Source organism: Equus quagga, chromosome 10 (genome assembly GCF_021613505.1).
Source record: "Equus quagga isolate Etosha38 chromosome 10, UCLA_HA_Equagga_1.0, whole genome shotgun sequence".
NCBI classification, from domain to species: Eukaryota; Metazoa; Chordata; class Mammalia; order Perissodactyla; family Equidae; genus Equus; species Equus quagga.
In genome coordinates this window covers 30,199,191-30,222,672 of record NC_060276.1, presented here as the reverse complement: position 1 = coordinate 30,222,672, position 23,482 = coordinate 30,199,191, and positions in this window count along the sequence as shown.

Below are 23,482 nucleotides of genomic sequence, written 5' to 3'. Positions count from 1 at the left end.
GAGTTTTTTTTCTCCAAAGGTCTTCTCCAAAGACCTTAGTTTCTCCAAGAATAGTTATCCACCTCATTATCCTGAGCCGAGTAGTAGAGGTATATACCTGACTGTGTCTAGGAACAGGGTACAGAAAAAGAGTGAGGGTTCCACTGCTTCATGTGAGATTTACACTTAATCTCCGTATTCTCAGCTCCACGCTTTATCCCTGTCCTATACTATTGTCCTTGCGTCTAGAGGCTCCCCAGTTCAATTTTTACAGAGACTAAACAACTTGGCTCCTGTTGGAGGAGGACAGGAAGTCACCACCTGTATGGATCAGAAAAGGGGACCTGGTGAGTCCAAACACGGTATACTATCTTTCAACCAATCATTCTGTTTTCATTCCAAGCTGCTTCTCGACCTTCTACAGTGCCCGGTACTTGGCTGAGCCTCAGGTTCTGCCAGGCTACAGGGGTCTCTTCTCGTTGCTCTTCCCCCTCTGCAAACACTTATATTATAAATCCCTTTACTCTGCAGAATCTGTTTTTACTTTTCCTTCCACTTTTTGTTTTCAAAAAATCTACGGAAATCTTTGGTCTGCTGTTGTCTCTTCTCCTATTTTCTTAGTCCCTGTCGCTTAATGCCTTTTATTATTCCTATCCTTGACATTTTGATAAAGGTTTGGGAGGGAAACAAGATAAACTCATGTGGTCGATTTGCTATATTTAACTAGAAGTTTGTTTATCCATTACTTTTCTATAGGCAAGGTGGTTTGCACATTCTTCTCTGTTTATCTATGATTACTGTTGATTTAGTGGGTCTTTAACTGAAAGGACAGGAAGCCTAAATTAAAGTAGGCTATGTGTGAAGATAAGTTTTAACTTCAACTCAGCAATGCTTCTTAGGGTCCTATAGAAAGTAGTTTTATTTTTCTATACTTTAGGGGATATTACCAATACCATCATGGGCTTATTACTAATTAGCAAAAATAATATCAGTATCAGGGTACCCTTAATAGATTATCTTTCAAACACTGTATTCTAAGCATTTTGGCGAGAAAATTATAAGCAGATAGTAGGTTGAAATTCCATAAAGGCAAATCCAGGCATTTGTGTGGGAATTTTTTTCAGCTAACCTTCATTTATTATGTAAATCCAAACATAAGATAATCATATACGTAGCTTCAAGTTGCAGTGAAAAGTTTCATGCAATTCTGTGTCCTACTAACGCCTCAGTTATGTATTTAAAACTATCCCTGCCAGGAAGAAGTGATATAGTCTTTATTGTTTCCTGCTTATTTAGATGAGAAAGATCTACGGCAGGAGGCTGGATTTCTTTAAAAAAGTAAATCAAAGGGAAACACCGTGTAATTCCTTTTTTAAAACTTTATTATATTGTTAAATGTTTTAAGACAGTGTAGAAATAAAAAAAGAATTCTTTCCAAAAGAAACTCTAGAAGGCAGAATAATGCCCCCGCAAAGATGTCTATGCCCTAATTTCTGGAGCTTGTGAATGTGTTAGACTACTTGGAAAAGGCAAATTGCTAATCAGCTGACCGTGAAATGGGGAGATTATCCTGAATTATCCAGGTAGGCCCAATGTCATCACAAGGGTACTTATAAGTGGAAGGGCGTGGGGCAGAAGAGTGTCAGAGTGATGCAATGTGACAAAGTCTTGACCAGCCATTGCTGGCCTTAAAGATGGAGAAGGGCGCCAGCAACCAAGGAATGCAGGTAGCCTCTGGAAACTGGAAAAGGCAAGGAAATGGATTCTTCCCTGGAAGTTCCAGAAAGGAGTACAGCCCTGCTGAGTTACCAGTGAGTGGTAACTGGTTATAGCAGCCATAGTAAACTAATATAGAAGCCATATGCTAAAACTTTTATCCACTCAACATGCTATTGAACACTAGCTAGTACAAATCACTATGCAGATAATATGAGGGCTTGATTTACTTAACCAAGGATACGCAAATTTAGCAGAAGCAAGGTGCTTGCCAGAGCAGGAGCAAAGCAGCATTGTTCCTTTAACCCTTCAAGTCCCTAACATGAGGCACACAGCAGCAGGTAACACGGCTTGAATAAGGAGAGTCTTTCTAGGTGCAAGAAATCTGATTTTGTGCTGCACTGTATCCCTTTTCTATGTGTAGCTTATACCACTGTTCAGGAAGAATTAAGTGACTTTCACACTTAATAAACATCAGGTTCTCCTGCTTTTTCAACCAAACAGCATCTTGAGGCTACATGTCACCCAGGGTGAAAAAGCAGTCAGTGAGTATCCAGATGCCCCTGAGAAGTATTTCTTCCTTGAGCTCTGCAGTGTTCCGGAAAGCCCATTCACCCATGGGTATTTATGTAAGTGAATTTAATCACTTTACATTTAAGGTAGGAGTTGATAAGAGAAATATGTATGCATACGCAGAAACACACACATGGACATGTGGCTTTAGATACTTGTAAACAAATGTTGCTAAGGTGATGACTGTATTCTCTTAAGCAAACAGATGCAAGACAGCTTTTAGGGTAATTCTGGGCATCAAAGGGTCGGGGTGGAGAAATTAATCATGTAGAAAAGAAAATCTCTTGATTAGGAAAAAAAGACAGTGACAGAAATTGCAAATGTTAGATCCTGTGTATAATTTTTTTTCTCTTCTTGGCTTGCAACAAGGGATAGACAAAGTGACAGGGAAAGGCTAGAGAACTTTAAAGGCCTAGCAAATCTAGAATAAGGGAGATCGGGGTTAGATTAAATAGTAGTTAATGGCTGAGTTTAGTGTTTCAGCCACAATCATTAAATTCAACAATGACTTTGTTGGCACCTACTATGTCTTCAATAGGTTCTGTGAAATACAAAGATGAGCAAGATCCAGTTCTTGTCACCAAGTAGTTTTCAATCTAGCATTTAGGTATAAATACCCGTATAACTCTCATGCAAGGCCAGATATAGGGGCTATTAGATAGAAGCACAGGGCCATGTTATCCAAAGAGAGATCAGACTCAGGTGGGCAGGGGGTGGGGCAGGTGCTGGAGGGCAGTGGAGGAAAAGAGAAAGCCTTAATGAGGGAGGAAGTATTCAAATTGAGCTAGCAATATTGGTAGAAGTTCAATAAGAAAAAGGACTGAGGGGTAGCATGAACAAAGGCACAGCTCTAGCAAAGTGTGGGCTTTTTGGAAATCCACATTAATTTGATCATTCATTCATTTGTCTAAGTCTCTGCTCTGTGAAACTGGTTCTACTGAGGTTACCATGGAAGAAAGGAGTATTTGATGTAAGCATCTCTAGTTTTGATAGCAGACATGGCACTTCTGTACCTTTCCCAGGAGAAGACACAACCTTCTGAACTGCATAGAAGAGAGCAAACACGTGAACTAGAAGAGTGCCCTGAAATAATTCTGATATAAAGGCATCTCTACTGCTCCTCTAACAAATATCCTGCTTTGTGGGTGACTGTGAGCAAGGCTCATTTATACAACAAAGCAATTGTCTATACTGTAACAAGCACTTTGGGGGCACAGCAGTGAAACAAGACTGAGTCTCTACCCTCAATGAGCTCAGAGTCTTTTGGGGACTATGATGGTGTTACATAAAGAGTGCAGGTCACTTAACCTCTTGAAGGCTCACTTTCCTCATCTCAGAAAATGGAGCTTGAAATGGCTTTCCTATATGGGGATGTGGTGAGACTTAAATTACTGTATGTTAAAGAACAGTTAAAACGTATGAAGGGCGTTATAAACGTTCAGTGATATAATCATGTGCATCTGGCTATTATCCTCCACCCCTAGTTCTTGTGAATTTCACAGAGGAGTCTCCTGGGCCACACTGAACCAGGGGAAGTGCCTGTCCTGTTATCTACTGCGGTGATGAGTCAGATGAATGCCCCAAACCAAACACATTTGCTTGGCTTTTTGACACTCTCTGGCGCTGTTTCTAGAATAAGCATATTTGTACTTGGTTGACCCATTGGGAAAATGGATTCTTAGCTGGGAGTACTCAGGCGTCTGAACACTCAGTCTGAGCTCTTTCTGCTTGGGCCCCTGAGCAGTCTGTTTCACCAGACTGCAACTCTTCCCCAAAGTGAAGCTTGTTAAGCTCTTCAGCTGATGTCTCTGCTTTCAAGGAAGATGTGCAGCCGCAAACTGAAAGCTTTCAGAAATCTATATGTGGATAGCTTTTGCTGAAAATATTGCTATTAATGCAAATGCATTCACCTAAGAATAATGGAACAAAGGCCAGTTTACAGCTTACTGCGTTTTAGAAGAAAGGGGAGTGGGCTCTGGAGATTGATTGCTTTGGTGAAGACAATTTGTACTAAGTTTGCCTCTCAATTGGACTTGTGACAGCTTTCAGCTATGTTTGAAACACCAGAGAAATTTCTCTTTTGTCCCTTGAAGGGGAAGTGGCTAAATTGATTCGGGTTTTCGTCTTGAAAACTGTCTTGCTATCTGGAAAAATGTCTCTCTAGATGCATAAAATAGCCTATTTTATAAAGACGGGGCCCTGGGCCATGGCTACCTTCTATAATTACAAAGTGCACAACATTTATCAGCAATAAAAATGTATAGTCTCTCTCTGGAAATATTCTGGCTGAACCACAGCTGTTTATCATTGTTTCTAAATAAAAAGCTCTGATTGGGTTGTGACAACTGCCAGACAGGTGTTATTTAAATAAATAAATAAATAAACAAAACATTGGAAGAATTCTGATTACATTTTTCAAAGAAGTGTCATCTCAGGTAGTTAGAATAATAATCATGAACACTGGTCTCCCCCAACAGCCTGCACCTGGGGAAGTTGAGTGACAGCTCTGGGTGGGGGGAGTGGACGTACTTAAAGTATTGCTGCTCCAGAATTATATGGGAGACTGAAGGAGCACAAAGGTTGGATGGCCCCCGGAAACTTGCCTATTTCCATCCAGTACATAATGAGGAAACTTGATGTGTCCCTTTAAGTGACTAGAGAGTAATATCTTGAGAAATGATACCTAGTCCAAACGTAGAGAGATTTTTTAAGAAGATAGAAACAATGTCAGGGAGTATACCTCAGTTTGCCAATCTATAAAATGGGTAAGGTAATGTTATCTTTCTATTTGCCTCTATAGGTTCTTTATGTGGGTTAAGTTAAACAAAACAGTGCATGCAAAACAGTTAGTATGATGCCTGCCTGGCACAGAGTAAGGACTTTAAAAAGATAGTTGTTTGAAAAATGAATGAATACATGAACAGAGGAAATTGAGAAGCTCCAATCAGGTGTGTCCCTTTGGGAGGAAACAGAGTCTGCTCCCGGGTGAACCTCTGAGTGTCTTAAATGGAAATAAGTGAGGAGTCCATAAGGGGAAGAAAGTTCTATGCGACGGTTAGACAGATGGCCAAACAAGTCATGATGGCCTTCCCTGATTCTATCAGGGAAGGAACTACAAAGATTGTTTTTTTACTTCCCACAGTGATTCCTCTCTCCTCTTAATCCTGCAAATTCATTTGGCAATTGAATATCTATACTGCTCTCTCCTATGTTAAGCATGGACCATCATGCTATTAGAGCGCTATTTCCATTATGAGGTTCTCTTTTTTATTGATAGTAATACTACTAATAATAGATACAACTTATTGAATGCTTATTATATGGTAGACACTTGGAGAAACCCCTTTATATGCCTTATCTCATTTATTACCTAATATCCTTTAAGGTGTAAGCATTATTATCCCCATTTTAAAGATGAAGAAACTGAGGTCCAATGAGCTTAAATAATTTTTGTAAGATCGTATGGCCAGAAGAATGTGAATACATTCCAGAAGAATACTCAGAATTACTAAATATTTTTAAATAGCATACTGAAGGAAAGGAAAAATGCTAATAAAATTGATTCCTTGGGCTAGGTGAAGTCTGAGGAGTGAATTCCTAATCATCTTCAAGTTTATGAAGGAATATTGTAAGAGAGTTACAGCCTAGTTGTCCCTGATTCCTTTAGGGATGCTAACAAGAAGAAATGGGCTAATGTGGATGAAAAGACATAGAGAAGGTACCATATCCTTTGGTCAAACCTCTAGAATAAATGACCCATGGATGATGGCCAATTCCACAGTCAGCCATGGGGCTTGGTTGATTTGTTGAAATACTTGCTCAGTGACAAGGGTCAAATGAGATAACCTTTTGAAACACAAGGCTCAAGATATAGGAACATGCTTCTACTTCCAGATTTATTTTGCTTTCTGTCCTTTGTGCTAGAGAGAGACATTCCATTACACGATGTTTTAAATGCATTAACTTGGTGCTGTGATTCACATTTCTATATAAAATGAAAAACATTCCTTTTGATTTTTAAATAAAATATTCTCATCTAAAATCCTAAATTGGTATTGACTCTGAAATAGCAATTAATATTATTCCTAAGGACAATCTTTAAATCTCAGGATCAGGAGTCTGGGCTACATATTCTTTGAGTTTACATCTAAGGTAGTCTTTAGCTTTTGGGAAAAATAAGGCAGGTAACTGCTGAAAATATGTCTAGGTAGGATAAAAGAGTTTGATCTGTAATCTCAGAATAGGCAATGTGTATATGGCAGGATATATATTAAGTGTCCCGATCCAGAATCTCTTCAATATGCATGATTTGAGAATCGCATAGTGAAGTGGAATCCTCTCTCAGGTACAGTGATGCTACATATCAGACAAGCTCCAAGGAAGTCAAATGCTTTTTTTCAGTTCACTTGTCATTGCCATAACGCGCAAAGTTATTTATCGATCTTTCATGAATTTCTCTAGTGCATATTACTGTAGTACCTAGGTATTTAATGAATCAGTTAACAATGAAATCAATATACCATCCACTTTTCTATCAGCAGCCAGAGATGACTTGCAGGGTCCTGTCTACCTTAGTTCTCTAAAGTACTTAGAACACTGTAGGCATTTAATAAATGATTAATAACAAGACAGATAAGTCTATGTGTCAAAGAGGATTGCATTATAACTTTGGATCAATTTTTTGAAATGCTTTCACTTGAAACAGACCCAAAATTGATCTAAGGGAAAGCAATGAATTGCAAATGTGGGTAATACATTTTTTTCTTTCAAGTCAAATATGAACAAAATGTGTATTTAATCATTCCTGCTGTGATGTTCATGGTGTCTAGGCCTGTCTGGGTTTCTATCTAGATACTTTGCCGAAGTCCCTACCTTCGGACTTGTAGCAGATGAAGTCGTACAAGTTTCCCCACCCGATCTCTCTGAATGATTTACGAGCACTTGTATCAGCCTCAGGGATCTCCTTCATGGACTTGTTCTCTGCTCTGGTGTTTGACAGGGCAAACCCTCTAAACACCAGAACTCAAGTCTTTCCTACCTAAACTGATTGTTGAGTCCTGTCTCTTTGATTCCAAAGAGGAAACCTTGGAGTTCCTGGTACTTGAACCTCACCAGAACAGATTTTGCTTTGACCATTGATTATTCCAGACGGGGATCCAGTAGACTAGTATTTGTTATCTTAGTGAGTTCACAAACTCCTTAAAACTCTTATGAAACATGTGGACCATTGCCCCAAAAAAAGGTTGCATAACAATCCTGGGTTATTTACAGATCCCCAGAAACTCATCTATGAGCCCCAGGTTAAGAATCACTGCTTTAAACTGTCACAGGAGCTTGATGATACACTGGAGCTGGGTCCAAAGATTACAGGAAAGTGGTATATTCCAAAGGTTTTTTGGGAAAAGGTAATTTCCACTCTAAGCAAATTTATATAATTTATCCTCTAGTTTGACATTGTCCAGAGACTCAAGTTGCATTGAAACTGGCATGAGGTAAAAATTTAATACAAAACTGTAACTGGAAAATAATAAAGCAGTTTTATTTATGTTGCTAAGATTAAGGTCAGAGTATTTTCTTTTGGATTTGTGCATCTTCCAAGTTGGCAGGAATATTAAAGTTCATCTTGTGCAACAGTATTTCTGATGCTTGAATCCCCTCTACGCTGATCAGTTTTCTTATTGCTTCAGAGTTAGCCATCGCATTTTTAATGTGTGAGAAAGGAGAGATTATTTTTTAGTCAATTAGTTTGAGAATTTAAGTATACTTTCTCTTTACAAGAAGCCTACTGTGCCCTCAGGTGTTTTTCCCAAAATTGTAAAGAATAAAGCAAATAGATTCATGCAGTAAAAGAATATAATATAGTCCTTTTTATTCTGACCTGTTTCTATCTAGATTCTAAGGTTTGACTTCTGTAATTGTTGACATGGCATCATTCTTTTTCTATGATAAAGGATGCTATTAGTTTTTGAATGAGAAATAGAAGATCATTGTTGTAGCAGATAAAGAAAAATTGAGTCACTTATGTACGAAATGCTTTTCTCTCCATGACAATAAGCATTCACTACCTAAATTAATAGCATATATTAGAAACAAGCCTTTTATACCGCAGATATTCTAACTCAACAACTTGGATAGAAATGTAGTGAAGAGAACAAAGTATTTCTGAATGTCAGTTCCAGGAATTCTAGTTATACTTTCCATCTGTTTTCATCAAACTCCAGGATTCCAAATGTTTTTATCCTTTCACAAATTCTTCATCCCTCTTTTACATTCATGTTGAAGTGTGTGGACAGCCTTCCTTCACGTATGAGAAAGGATTGAAGAGTATTGAGACCAACTTCATCGGCAATGTATATGCTAATGAGCATTGATCTTCAAAGTAGTCAACTTGGGAGCCTGCACAATTATCCCAATGTTGTCATTGCTAAAAATAGTTTAAAAGTTTGTTTCAGAACTAGTTTATACCAATGGGGCTAAAGCTGTGGTTATCAACCTTGTTTCACCTTGGGATCACCTATTAAGGTTTAAAAATATGGTGTCCAGGCCCACCTCTAGAGATTCTGTTTAATTGGTATAGAGTGTGGTCTGGGCATAGGGTTTTTTAGGTTTCCCTAGTTGGTTCTAATGTGCAGCCAAGGTTGAGAACCATTCGGCTAAATGTTTAGCAGAATTCTGAAGGTACCTAATAGCTTATCTGCCACCTAAGAATACTTTAAAACTGAATTTCATGGCTTAAAGCCATTCAAAGCGAAGCAATAGAGTAGCCTCGTCAGGTAACTTACCATAGATCTCTAACTCACCATGATTTCTCCAGTCCAATTGCTATTTCAGCACTGAGTCCTATAAGCACGTTGCCCAGAAAGCCATTGAACTGTCTTTAATAAAGCATATCTAAAAAGGAAGCATATTCACAAGCAGGACAGTCTTATTAATTTGACTTTCAATTTACTAGGCTTAGATTTATATTTAGTTTGTTGAAGAAGATTGTTTCTGTTCTGCGCTATTTTGAATAAGTGGGTACTGAATTGATCTGTTTTTACCATATAATAGCAATGAAGGGATTTTTTTCTGCTTTTTCAGCAGGAGAGGAGCTGCTAAAAACACTCTTTTTATCCCATAGTCTTAGTTTACATGAATTTGAGATTTTATTCCATCTTCATGGTACATGCTCTTTCTATAAACAATTTCTCCATAATGCCGATTTCTTATTAAATATGTCTTACAAGATAAGATACTATCTAATACTTCTAAAGTTCCGAATGATTTTACAGAAATGCTTGATGTGGTAGAAGCATTTTTAGTTCTCTCTCAAATTAATGGGGTTTGACTTTTACTACATGGATAAACATATTTATTTGATCAATATTTTTGGTGGAATTAGATTTAGGAGCAGAACTCATTCACTTAATGATGATAAAACATAAAACAAAAGCATAATAACTTACAGATACGATGGATGATAAAAATGTAGTTATAGAAAGAACAAGGGAAAAGTTGAAATTATGGCCTATGTGTTTGTCACGGGAAGAGAAACCTTTAAGTAACAAAGAAATAAACAAAACCCGTCACTGTGGAAAACCTCCATATCTGTTGATGGTGAACTAAAGAGCCCTCAAGTCCACTGGTAAGGTTGGTACATTTATACTCTTGATAGTGCCACTGACCTTGTTCTCTATTAATGCAAATTGAAATGTTAAAGAGACGTTAATGAATTTCGTTATAGCTGTTAAGAACTACCTATGAGGAACTGGTATAATCCCAATTGACAAGTAAGGTTGGGAGGATCTAAAAGAAAATGCTGAAATACAAGCATCTCCTAATTCCCACAAAATATAGCTGTTCAAAAATTCCATATAATCCCACCGTCCACGTAAAATTTCAGAAATGACTCTCATCTGAGATGAGGAACATTTCTTATTTACTAGAGTGGTAAAGAACTTTAAAAGAAATTAGATGTGTTTTATGCAAGTACTTCACAGACCTTCTCATTCCTTAAAAATATCATAACAACCACTGTTTATTGAGGTTATGCTAGATGCCAGGTGCTATGCTCTATAAATTAGACTGAAGTATAAAATTGCCATATTTGACAGTTCTTGATCTACATAAACAGCAATTTCTTATAGTTCAACCTAATACATTATTTCAATTTATCCTTGGAACTACACCATGATGTAGTTACTTTTATCCTCATTTCATAGATAAGGAAGTTGAAATTCAGAGAATTACTTTGAGTCCAGAAGACGATAATGGCAGATGGATGATTCAAACCCAGAATGGCCTGGCACCAAAGTCAGTGATTTTCTTGAGAGATTTTCTCATATAGTACTGTTTCTGGCATTTTCCAATTCATTTAAATGATATAAAGATAAGGCACACCTATGGGTTTAGTTAGACTAAATTGGAAGTTACAAATTAAGAAGGAATGACAAAATGTGAAAGTATGAATGCCAAAGAGAAATGTAAATTTTCCACTAGCTGATGTAGATCTAAATATTTCTAGTGGTTGCTAAAAATTAGCATCTATACATACTTAGCCATACAGGTGTGAAACCACCAAGTAATTGATTATGTGACTTTGAGCAATTAACTTTCTACTCTGAGCCTCAGCTTACCCAAATGTAAGATGCAGGGTTTGGTTTAACTAATCTTTAAGGTAACTTCCACATGGAATACTCTGTGATTGCCAGGATTCTATGGATTTTAGCACTTAGACTCTTTCACGTAGTATTCACTCAATATGTCCTATGGAATAAAAGGTTTTAAAAAATCACCAAAATAAAAGGCAGAAATTTTTTATGTTTTTAGCCTGTTAACTCAAACAAGTATTTGAGGAACTATGTATTTACCATCTTGCCACCTTGCCTAGGACTGCGTGTTTGTGTATATGGGCAGAGGGTAGGTGGTGTTCAGGGTCAGTGGGGAGACAATGAAGGGATGTCATCAGAGGAGTGAAAAGATCAAGTATGCATATCAGAATATACAAAATATAAAATATAGGGGGATGGCACAGCCATGCCCTGAGATAGGAAACTTTGAAAGAGAGATTGAGTTGAGGAGAAGATGAAGAGTTTGGTTTTGGATATGGTAGATTTATCTTACTGCTTATGAGACATTCAAAGTGGGGATGTCCTATTTGACTTTGGGGACTGGAGCTCAGGAGGGAGAAATTGACTGAAGAGCCATGCTTCTGAGTGTTCGTTAATAAATAAATCTTCTTTCATTGTTTGTTCTGTGTGAGGTTTGACTATACATTAGGAGACATTTATGGAAGACAGACACAATGTACATCCTGAGAAGCAATGTCAAGGGGAGTGAGGGAAAGGAATTTCAAGAGAAGATGCTGAGAATCTAGTAAGGATATTCCAAAGCCATAATGTGAAGAGAAAGCTGAGATTGGAAGCTGGGGTCCTAAGTTAGGAAATTGATCATAGGAATACGAATGGAGATTCAGGGAAGTTCTACAAGGCCTTCCAAATCCTTCCTTCCTCATTTAATGCAGTTTCTATTTGGCTATCTATATGTATATAAGAGCCTTTACCACGTAAAGGCGCTGCTTAACCTCAGACATCACTATAGTAGCTGACATGAAGGGTACTTGGGGACTGAGAAAAATAATGACAGACCCACCTTCAGATAATCAAGTAATCAGTAAAGAGGGACTCTGGTGAGATGGTTTGGAGAAAGAAAGGAATATATTATCACTGCTAATTACAACTAAACCTTTAGCGTTTTCTTCTGGATGATAGAATGAGAACCTAGAGTATAGGGGGACAAAAATCAATAAGCCCTTTTCTCTCTTTGCTTTCAATTCTGTTTGTCTGTGGCTGCATTCAAGTTTATGTTTAAGACATTCCTTGTGGAAAGTTCATTGCCTTCTAAGTCAGTGAGGAGTGGACTATAGATTGGACAGTCAAACAGAAGAAGTCACCGCAGTGGAAAGGCCATAAATGGTGAACATGGAGAAGATGTCCTATCTTTGCTTTAATTAGTATTCAGTATTAAGGTGATGATAGAACATTTCTATCATGTTATTTATCATGGACAGACACTAGAAAGCTGGAAGTATGTTAACCAAATTGCTTGTTTCCCTTGAAGTGTTTTATTTTGTTGTCCATGGTTATTACTTTGGAGCGTTTATTTAGAGAGTTCTTGCCTCTGTCCATTCTCATAGAAGGTGATAAGGGTACATGTATAGATTTAGACATGATTTTGAAGCTCTGACTTTTCTATGGGACTTAATCTTAACTGTTACCCCTGGAAACGCATCAAAAGCATGAAGTCAATGAATCCGAGACAGCAAATGTATGCTATCCCTAATTTATAGAACAGGAACAAAAATAATCCAAGGCAAGGTGATACTTTATAGAAGACGTAATTTTCAGGGACAGTGTCAGGATAGCCTGAGCCAAATATGAGCCTTAATAGAGTACAGAATAGAGAGATAAGAATATAACTTGTATTTACCCATATTCTGAGAAAAATCAGGCCCAGGATTTTACACTCTGCTAGAGCAAAAACTGTGTGGTGTCTGTACTGTCATAGCCAAAGGCTTATCCTAGGCCTTGGTTGGAGAAAATGGAAATGTCGATGCAAATGGATGAAGGCAGACCCTAAGGAAAACTGACAGAGGTAACACAGCACATTGAGTAGTCAGAGAAGAGAAACCAAAGTGAAAGAAATTTTCTTTGCCTCTTAAGCTCCTGGTAGATTAACTGTTACAAACACTTGAGGGAGGATAAAAACAATTAGATGATCTATTTTAAAACAGTGCACCCTTTTGACCTCCTTCTCTTCTGTTGTTTTACCTGTGTTTCATGTCTTACAGGAACAAGTTGTCAATTCCTTTTACATATTTAGCCATGCAAACCCAATAACCTTGAAATGTTCATGTGTTTCAGTTGTCACTATAATTATGGGTGCTATTTTCATTGTTTTTGCTGATCGTCTTTCTCAGACATTAAATTAACATGAAAATTACTTTAGATGTGTGTAAATGGGTTCGGCTAAAACAAGATTCTGGCATTCAGATTAGAATTAGACCTACATGCTTACGATGTTGTGTTCATCTATTCATTCATTCATTCATTTATACAGAATCACTTATTGAGTTTCTTCTGTTTTCCCAGCTCCCTCCAGGCATTGAGAGATCAACGCTATACAAACCCTGCCCTCGAAGTGCTAACTGTCTGTTCAGAATAATTTTGCTTCTAACAATTGATGGAAGTACCAGAAAACAATCTCAATCTCTCATATCATTCCTCTTTCTATCACAGTTGACTTTACTTTTTGAAATGTGAGGACCTGAAAGAGAGTTCACCTTGAAATTGCAAGTGGTAGATATCAAATGAACTCTAAAATTTCATAGTAAACAATATCAATGTTCAGGGGTTAGGGTTCTGGCTTACTCTTTCTATTATAAAATAATAATGATGTTACATTATTAAAAAACCTTCTCGAGATGCAAGACCTGAAAACCCTCAGAGTCATATACTCTGCCCAACTCAATTATCAAGACAGTTCTACCGTTCCAAGATTAGGAATGAAGAACCACAAAATATTTACAGGAAGATTTCTTTATGAAAAAGTACCCTAAGTACAGTCTGGACTACAATAGTGCCCAGAGCTTGTCCTGAGGTTAAGTCCAATTTATAAAATCTTGCCTCAGTCATCATTCAGAGGCTGGAGTCCTTTAACTAGGAATTGCATTCTGGTGAGCTCAATGTTTGTGGTCGTCCATCTGGTGACCCTGAGTACTGTAGTGATTTATATCCAAGCCACTCATATCCTCAGTCTCCTGTCCTAAGCCCAGACTTGGGCATCTGACCAGAGAAACCTGAAATCATGTGAACTGTTTTAGGATGGCTGGTCGTGGACAGGAGAGGTGGGTCCTACTCTGCTCCTTTATATTGATATAGTTAATGTAGTTAAGCAACATGTTCTCTCTATTAAAAATACTAACTTTTTATGTTCTCACCCACTTGTTTTTTCTCCTTTTCTTGGCAAATCTTGAACTTCATCTTCCACAAATTTGATGGGGAGATGACATCATTAACTATCATTTTGTTTCTAAGCCAGGACATGGGTGCACAGCAGGAGTCAATGATCAGAAAACACTCTCCCTGGGGAAAGTCATTTGCATCTTTGTGGAGTTGATCCATGTTAGAGAACAAGTGCTCACATTGATGCTCTTTGAGTTAAGTCCTTCATCTCGCTTCCACCTAAGCCCCTGGGGCTATTTGGATGGTACATTAGGGAACTAAATCAAACAATTTATCAATATGCTACTCACAGAGAATTGGAGCCAGGACTCTGAAGCAAAAATTAGAACTTTTTTCTTTTGTTCCTTTTTTTTCTTTCTTCGGTAACAAAAGAGGCAAATAACTCTTCATTGATTAAAGGGTTTTCATACCATGGTTCTTGCCGAAAGATGTGAACCAGCAAGTTCTTGCAAATCTCATCCATACCATGCCTTCTTCAGTTATGCTGTTTAACATGAAGCGGACTTAGCGGACAACTTATTTACTGATGTGCAATTGGTTTCCTTTTATTCTGTTCAGTCTGAGGGACAAATTACCTATTCCAATGAGCAAACATCTTTTCCTCAATCAACCTTGCAGTGACCTTGGCATGACTCCTCTCTATCTGGAAGTAATGATACCCGGGTCCCATTAATCTTCCCAGTGATGCTGTCTGGCGTCATGTAATGGTTACCAACTCTTGAGTTGCTTTAAGGAAATGAAGCATTATGCAAATTTGCACTCATTCAACTGAGGTCAACCTTTTCAGAACTTCCCCCAAAAGAATAATGCGTCATTCATGCTTACTCCTGCTTTATGAATGGAGCCTCTTAAGAGTTGTGCTGCCCTTACTCGTTTGCTCTGGAGCCTGTATGACCTTCCCTGAGAGAAGGACTCCTTTGCAGTGTAATTATGATGACAAACCCAGTGTTGTAAATTGATGTCTCATATCAGTATAGGCATTTAGGGTACTAATGGAATTAAGGCAGGAAAAAAAAGAAAAAAGAAATAGAAGTACTTTTTTTATACTGAAGTACTTAGGGTATTTGTTTGACTCCTAGCTCTCTGAAAGGCAAGCATGCACTCACAACAGGCTAAAGCCATTGAGAGAAATAGTTTTCCTCACACTTCTCACTTCCAGAATGGTTTAATGCCTGTAACCTGTTGAAGGATGAGTGGAAATTTCATTTCTAAGAGGCTTTCATATAGTTCTGTTGTGCCAGGATGAGCAAAATTAATCTGTTTCAGAATATTGTTTTTTAACCCTTTATAATTAGTCAAAAATATTAGAAAGCCATGCCCAGCTTTAAGAACAAGATATTTGACACGTGAGAGGCGATTATTTGCATTTCAAAAGTCTTCTTCACTTGAGTAAGGAATTACAGCAAGTTTCTTGAACTTCAATGTGTGTCTCTGCATTTATTTACAGATTATTAAATGTTTGACGGAAAGGCTAATGGATAGAAAAATTGAAAGTGCAAGTGTTAGGAACCACTATTAACTGAAAAATAGAAAATATAACATATAAGGGAGTTATAATGAAGTCAGCAGAAGATTACGCTCAATTTAAAAATACCGATTTATATACACGTTTTGAGAAACTCAACTCCTGTGTTATGGGTTCCCGAGAAGCCATATACAGGTTAAATCCTTTGGCGCTGTGAAGCCCTGATGACAGATGCCAACTTGGAATAAGGATTAAACATCTTTAGGAATTGCACAGACCCGCCTCATAGTGTATATTATATTGGTCGGAGGAATGGATTTTAAAGGCATACTTGGTTTTGGAATCCAGATTTCTACTTACTAGCTATCTGAACCTGGACAAATTACTTCACCTCTTAATTTCTTCATCTGTAATGTAGGATAGTAATGATGATAATAATAATACTTCTTCTTCTGGCTGCTGTGATGATTAAATGACCTAATCCACTTCAGTGCTTAGCATGGTACCTGGCCCATAGTAACTGCTTAATAAGTATTAGATATTATTATTTTTATTATTATCATTGCCATCACTTTTAGATACATTGCCTTATCTTTGCAGTACTTTCTAAGGCCGTAATTCTCAAAATTTAACATGCCTCAGAATCACCAAGAGGTTTTGTTAAACCACAACTTGCTGGGCGCCCCTCCCAGGGTTTCTGATGTAGAGGGTGTGTGGTAGGGCCTAAGAATTTACAATTCTACAAGCTCACGGGGGCAGCTGATGCTGCTGGTGCAGGGACCACACTTCGAGAACCACTGCTTTAAGGTAGTCAGGGCAGGATTTGATGTACCACTTTTATAAATGGGATAAATTAGCATAAGTGGTACATTGAACAATCAGAACTCATGGCATATAATCCGAAAGCATCTTTATTTTGCCTCCCACTGTTGCTTTATTATCTGTTCCGTGGTGGAAGATCTTCCTTTTCTCATAGGTGAAAACCTGAGCGGATGTACACTTTCAAAACACTCTCAATGAAGCAATTTGTCAAATATTAAGTCTTTCAAGCCAATGCTTTCGAACTGATAAGGGAATTGCCTATATAGGAAAATTTTAAGTAGGCCCAGTCATCCATTCCAGATAAAAACACAAATAAAAGGAGCTTCAAAAGTTCTATTAAAAATAGAATGGCTGTAGAACTTTTCAGTTACGAAGAAGTGTAGACTTGGTGGCTTTCTTTCTGCCTCGTAAGAAGAAAGAAAATATCTCTGAAAGAAGAGAACTGAAGTGTGTGGGAGCCGGCTTCAGAAACACTCTACAAGCAAGGGCAGTTACGCCAATGATTTCTGAAGCTGAAGTACTTATGCCTAATGGTTGAGAGAAACTTCAAGGCCTTTTGCGGTCAAAGCAATCTGAAATTTTAGAATGATATACCCACCTTAGACAATGTCTCACTATATGATAATAATCTGGGGCAATTAGAAAAGAAATTTCTACCCAAAGGCTTGAGATAAAACCAGGGCTAGATAAAGCTGTAATTGATAATGCTTAAGAGCTACGGGGACAAGTACCTGATGTGACCTAGAGGTAGTTGAAATTCATCTGGCATTCAGGCAAAAAACAAGTCTCTATCTTCCAAAGCATTCCCCAATTTTAGGGAATAAAATAAAGTAAGAAAAATGAGAATTTAAGCACTGAAACTGGAAATCTAAATTTATGAATGCAAAATGAAATAATTAGAAATAAAAATCTCTAGATATTCTCATTTGAAATAGTCAAAAATAAGAAGCAGGCAGAAGAACTAGGGAACGTAGTTTCATTTTTCCTTGCTCAACAAACACTTTTTGAAGTAACTTGTGTTTCCTGTAAATCTTTATTTGATGTCGGATTGTACTTACAACACCTTAATAAATGTTAAGACCTGACTATGTACCAGGAACTATGCTAGATGCTTTACCAACAATATCTTTTTGGTAAGTAATATGAGCTACTGTAATAAATAATGCCATAATTTTCTTGACAGAAAGCAATTTTTTTCACTCACGTCTCAATCTATTCAGATATTCGTGGGTGGCTTTCCATATAGTTCTCCAAGAAGTGACTCAGGGACATAGGCTCTGTATATTTAGTAATTCTTATTATATAAGCCTTCCTCAGAATTCTGTGCAAGTTCCTCTGCATTCACTAGCCAATAAGCCAAGAGTGAGGGAGCATGGGGGATCACATGGGATGTTTCCTGGCCAGGGCTGGATGTGGTATACATCATTTCTGTCCATATTGCATGGGCCAGACCCAGTCGAATGCTACAACCTAATTTCAAGAGAGGCTGGGAAATATCTTTCTGTATGGTCACGTAAAGGAAAGGGGATTGGTTAGCATCTAGCTAGTCTCGGACACAAGATGAGATAGCTGTTTTACACATAAGGAAATTGAGGCTTAATGGACTTCAAGGAGATAGCAGTAGGTGTTGGATCCAAGATTTGAACCCAAGAGTATATGGATCAAAAAATTATGTATTTTTCAACACTGCCTAATAAACAAACAACTGAAAAATATTCTTACAGTGTTCTAGGTTTTCCCCAAAATATAAACAAGTCGGGGGAGTATGGCATATTATGCTGAGAATAGGAAACAACTATCGATTTGGGGCTTATTGAAGTTTCTGTTACTAACCCTCTTGAATCATGTAAAGAAAAGTCTAAGTTGGTGAAGGTGTGGGGAGGTTAGATTCATGGAAGCCTGTCCTCAGTATTTATTGCTGCTTTAATCCACCCAGAAGACTGGTTACTCTCTGGAATCACAATTAGAGCGTGTGTCTCTGGCTGGTTTGTTATACTTGCTATCTTCCTTCCAACAGTTGTTTGACAGTATTTTTTTATTGCTTTTCATTCTTCTTCTTTGTTATTCCACTGCCACTGGATGGATATATAGCAATACTTTAGCAAATGCCAAAGCATCTCTGCTGGATGCAAATCAAAGTTGCCAAAGGCAGCCCAAGTACCACAGGCAGATATATAGCTTAATGTCTACTACTCAGTATCATGTCGTATGTTTTTTCCAAAAGTCAGATATTTGTCACGAGCTTTCTTTGATCTGGGCTAGTATCACAGAGATGGAGAGTTTAGGAATTGCCAGCCTGTGAGAGCCACATGATCAAATTTGTACCTTAGTCAGAGTAGGAAGGAGGCAGCATTTGTCCTCTGCCTTTCTGTTCGCTTTCCTTCATTCCTTTCCAGACCTGTTTTCTTCAACCAAAACCCCATCATTTCAGTTTTCACTGCTATCTATTATTCCTTCCAAGAGGGCCTCTAATTAGTTACTGATCCTTAGTGTAAATTAGTTTAGTGTTTCTACACATCCTGGAAATATTTATGTTTTAAAAGTTGATCAATCTTGTTCCTTATAGGTCTAGGGTTAGCAATTCTGAAACTACTTTATGTGTATATTAGGGATGAACAAATAAGAAAATATATTGTAGATAATGAAATCCAGATTTCTCCATTGTTGGTCAAAGAAATTACAAATAAGCAAAGGGGGAATGCTAGAATGAACACTATGGTACTGGATTGGAGATAGATAGATAGATAGATAGATAGATAGATAGGTAGATAGATAGACAGATAGATAGATATAGATAGATAGATGCATAGATAGATATCCAATTCCCTAGCTATACCTATTGAGAGGGCCTAGAAAGAGGAATATTCCAGTAGCAGTAAGTACACTGAGCACACAGACCATGGTTTCTAAATGCCACTCTCCAATAAAAGGAACCAAGGATCCTTAGATAAATGGTTGATTCTAGAGCTGGTTTAGGAAAAATACAAGATGATCCTGGTGCCAGGAAGTTAGAAGGTTCTCTTTAAAAAAGAAAGATGGTGGTATGTTAAAAGGACACAGTAGTCAATCCAAAAGAGTGTCCAATGGTCAAAGTTGGACAATTTAAGCAAAAATAAATGATAATAGTATTATATTATATCCAAAAGAATAAAATAAATTTCCATGCATCCATAGTGATATATGGTCTGTATGCTGATTGTGGTGGTGTTTACACAAATCTGTACATGTGATAAAATTTCATAGAAATCAACACACACATGAGAGAGAGAGTATTAAAAACTAGTGAAATCCAGTGAGTTTCATAGTTTAGTTAATAGTATATTTTGTACCAATGTCAATTTCCTGGTTTTGGTAACGTACTATGTTATGTTAGATACTACCTTTGGAGGAAGGGCATATGGAAACTCACTGTACTATTTTTGTAACTTCCTATGAGTCTAAAATTATTTAAAATAAAGAATTTATTTAAAAATAATTGAATAAATAAATAAATATGGGAGAAGGGACAAATCTCCCCTACAGAAGAATTCCAACTAATAAATGTAGAAATAATGAGGGAAATAATCACTATTAGAATACTGCACTAATAATTGCTATAGGCAAAATCTACTAGTGAATGCTAAAATTAGTAGGCAAAAGTTTAAGGAGAAAGAGAATATTTACATAGCCTCAAACTGTCTCCCCCAAAATATATATTTATTACTAAAAAAAAAAGGCAAATTTAAATGGAGAAACCTGGCAGACACCATCTTAACCAAGTGATCAAGGTTAACATTATGTACTCCTGATATCATGCACTGAGAAGGGCACAATACCTCTATGCCATTCTTTTCAAAATCTCATAAAGTCAGTCTAATTATGAGAAAACATCAGATAAACCTGAACTGAGGGCTTTCCTGACCAGCACTTTACAAAATACCTAAGCAGTGCTCTTCAAAATGTTAAAGTCATGAAAGAAAAGATCAAGTAACTGTAACAGATTGTAGGAGGCTAAGGAGACATGATGACCAAATGCAATGTGGATCCCGGCTTAGATCCTGGTCCAGAAAAAGGACATTAGTGAAAAAGTGGTGTAATTTGAATGAAGTCTGTAGTGTAGTTAATAGCATTGTACCAATGATCATTTCTTACTGATACACATGCCAAGGTTATGTAAGATAGAAGCTAGGTGAAGAGTGTATTGGTATTCTCTTGATGGGGTGGATGGTTGTGTCATTGATCAAGACAGGGAATAATGAAGGAGCACTACATATTAGGTATGTGATGCACATTCTAAGTTTCCTCTTCCTCATCTATAAAATGGAAATAAAATACAGTCTTCCTTAGCTCTTATTAATTCTAAACACATAATTCTATCACATGAAATTGATGGTGTTTTGTTTCCCAATCCTTACATCTTCCATTTCTTTTTCTTACCTTACTGTGCTGGCTGATGCCTCTAGTAACATGTTGAATAGAAGCAGTGGTAGCAGGCATCCTTCTCTTGTCCCTGATTTTAGAAGGTATGCTTGTAAACTTTCATGGTTAATTTTGAAACCTGTTGTAAGTTTTTGGTTGATACTATCAGCATATAAGAAAGTCTTTCTGGTCCTCATCACAAGAAAAAATTTGTAGCTATGTATTATGATGGATGGTAACTAGACTTATTGTGGTGATCATTTCACAATGTATACAAATACCAAATCATTATGTTGTACGCTTGAGACTAATATAATGTTATATGTCAACTATACCTGAAAAGGAAAAAAAAAATCTTTCTATTTAAGGGGTTAAACTAAGCATGGGTGTTCAAATGCTATTTTTTCAGCATTCATTGACATGATTATATAAATTTTCTCTCTTAATCCGTGAATCTATAAATTAGTGAACTTTTAAATATAAAACCAACCTTGCCATCATGCAAAAAACCCAACTTGGTAGGAATCCTCTTTAGAATTGTTTTAGTCTGGTGCATTTTATGCTAAAAGATTTTTAGTTAATGATTCCATGTTTTTAATGATTTTGGATCTGAGTTTTCTGTTTCTTGAATCAGTTTTGATACAGGAAATTGTTTAGCTTACAGTAGTCCTGCCTTATCCTTGGGGAAGACCATTCCAAGACCCCTAGCGGATGCCTGAAACTGCAGGTAGTACTGAACTCTATAGTTACTATGTTCTTTCCTGCACTATGTACCTGAATCTATGTAACCATCTCTTACTCGCAGTAAATGGCTTAGTATCACTCATTTCAGGGGATCCCCTGCAGAAGTCTTAGTATAGGCTCAATGCTTTGTGGCGCAACATGTTGCCATCAATCAGAACACATTTTATGTTCATGTCTTCCACCCACAATTTTAATGCCTTTTCCATCTCAACTAAGCATTTATCATGTACTGTGGCTGTAACCTTTGCAGTTTGAGGTGCAACAGCAAAACTAGCACAAATTTCTTTTTCCTTCTTCACAATTTCACAAATAGAAGATTCATTCTTACTGTACATGTTAGCAGCCTCAGCATATGTTTTTTTTTCTTTCTTTATTAAGTGGAGAGCTTTCATCTTTTCACTTAAAGAAAGCATTTTACTGCTACTTTTTGGCATATCTGAATTGCCAGCATCACTACTCTTGTGCTTCAGGGCCATCATTAAGTAAAATAAAGGTGACTCGAACACAAGCACTAGGATATTGCATCAGTTGATCTGATAATCCAGATGGCTACTTAAGTGACTACCAGGCAGGTAGGGTGGGTAGCGTGTACAGCACGGATACGCTTGTCAAAGGGATGATTCACGTCCCAGGTGGCACAGAGTGGAACAGTGTGAACAGCTTGCAATTTAAACCTTATCAATTATTTCTAGACTTTTCCACTTAATCTTTTCAGACCATAGTTGACCATAGGTAACTGAAACTGCAGAAAGTGAAACCTTGGATAAGGAGGAACTACTGAATTCAAGTTTTTAAATTTATTGACACAAAATTTTGCAGAGAATTGTCTTGGGAGATTTTTAAAAAACCACTGTATGTAGAGTTTTGCCCCTTTTATTTATCAATATTGTTTATTTGTGCCTTCTCATTTGTTCAATCTTGACAGGAGTTTGTTGATTTGATTAGCCTCTTTATAGTACCAACTTTGACTTTATTGATCTTTTCTATTATATCTTTACTTTTTATTTCATTATTCTCCATGGTTATCCTTATTTTTTCCCTTCAGCTTTATTTGGCTTTAACATTCTTTTATTTTTCTAATTTCTTAAACTGGATGCTTTGTTTACAAAAATTCAACATTTCTTCATCTCTAAACTGAGCTAAATTTCTATCTAGATACCACTTTAGCTGTATCTCACAAGTTTGGATATGTAATATAGTACTTTAATTTTATTCTTTTATAGTTATTTTCTAATTTCAATTTTAATTCCTTTTTTGAACTCTAAATTATTTAGAAATATGTTTCAGATTTCCAAATGGAGAGGATTTTTTAAAATTTACTTTTTGTAGTGATGTCTAGATTAATTGCATGTGACAAAAAAGCATGGTCTGTAAAAAAATGTGCACCCAACAAATAGAGAATGTACATATTATATAAGCACACATTGAATATTTATGAAATATGTATGTGTATACCCTGTGCCACAAAAAATAAACAATGTGCTTTTTTATACAAGCATACATTAAACATTTATGAAAAATGGAATGTACTTGGAGGATATATATATATAAATCTCTACCCATTAGATAAAAAATTATAAATTGAACTGTATAAATCTGTTTCATTAATTTTTGGTCTCCTTAGTCTTTTACATACTGAGAGAGGTGCAGTAAAATCTCTCACTGTCATGATGAATTTTTCTTTGTTATTTTTTCCATTCTGTTTTGCATATTTTCACGCTATGTCATTAGATACACACAAGTTGAAAATTGGTCTATTTTCCTGGTACAATGTATCCTTAGT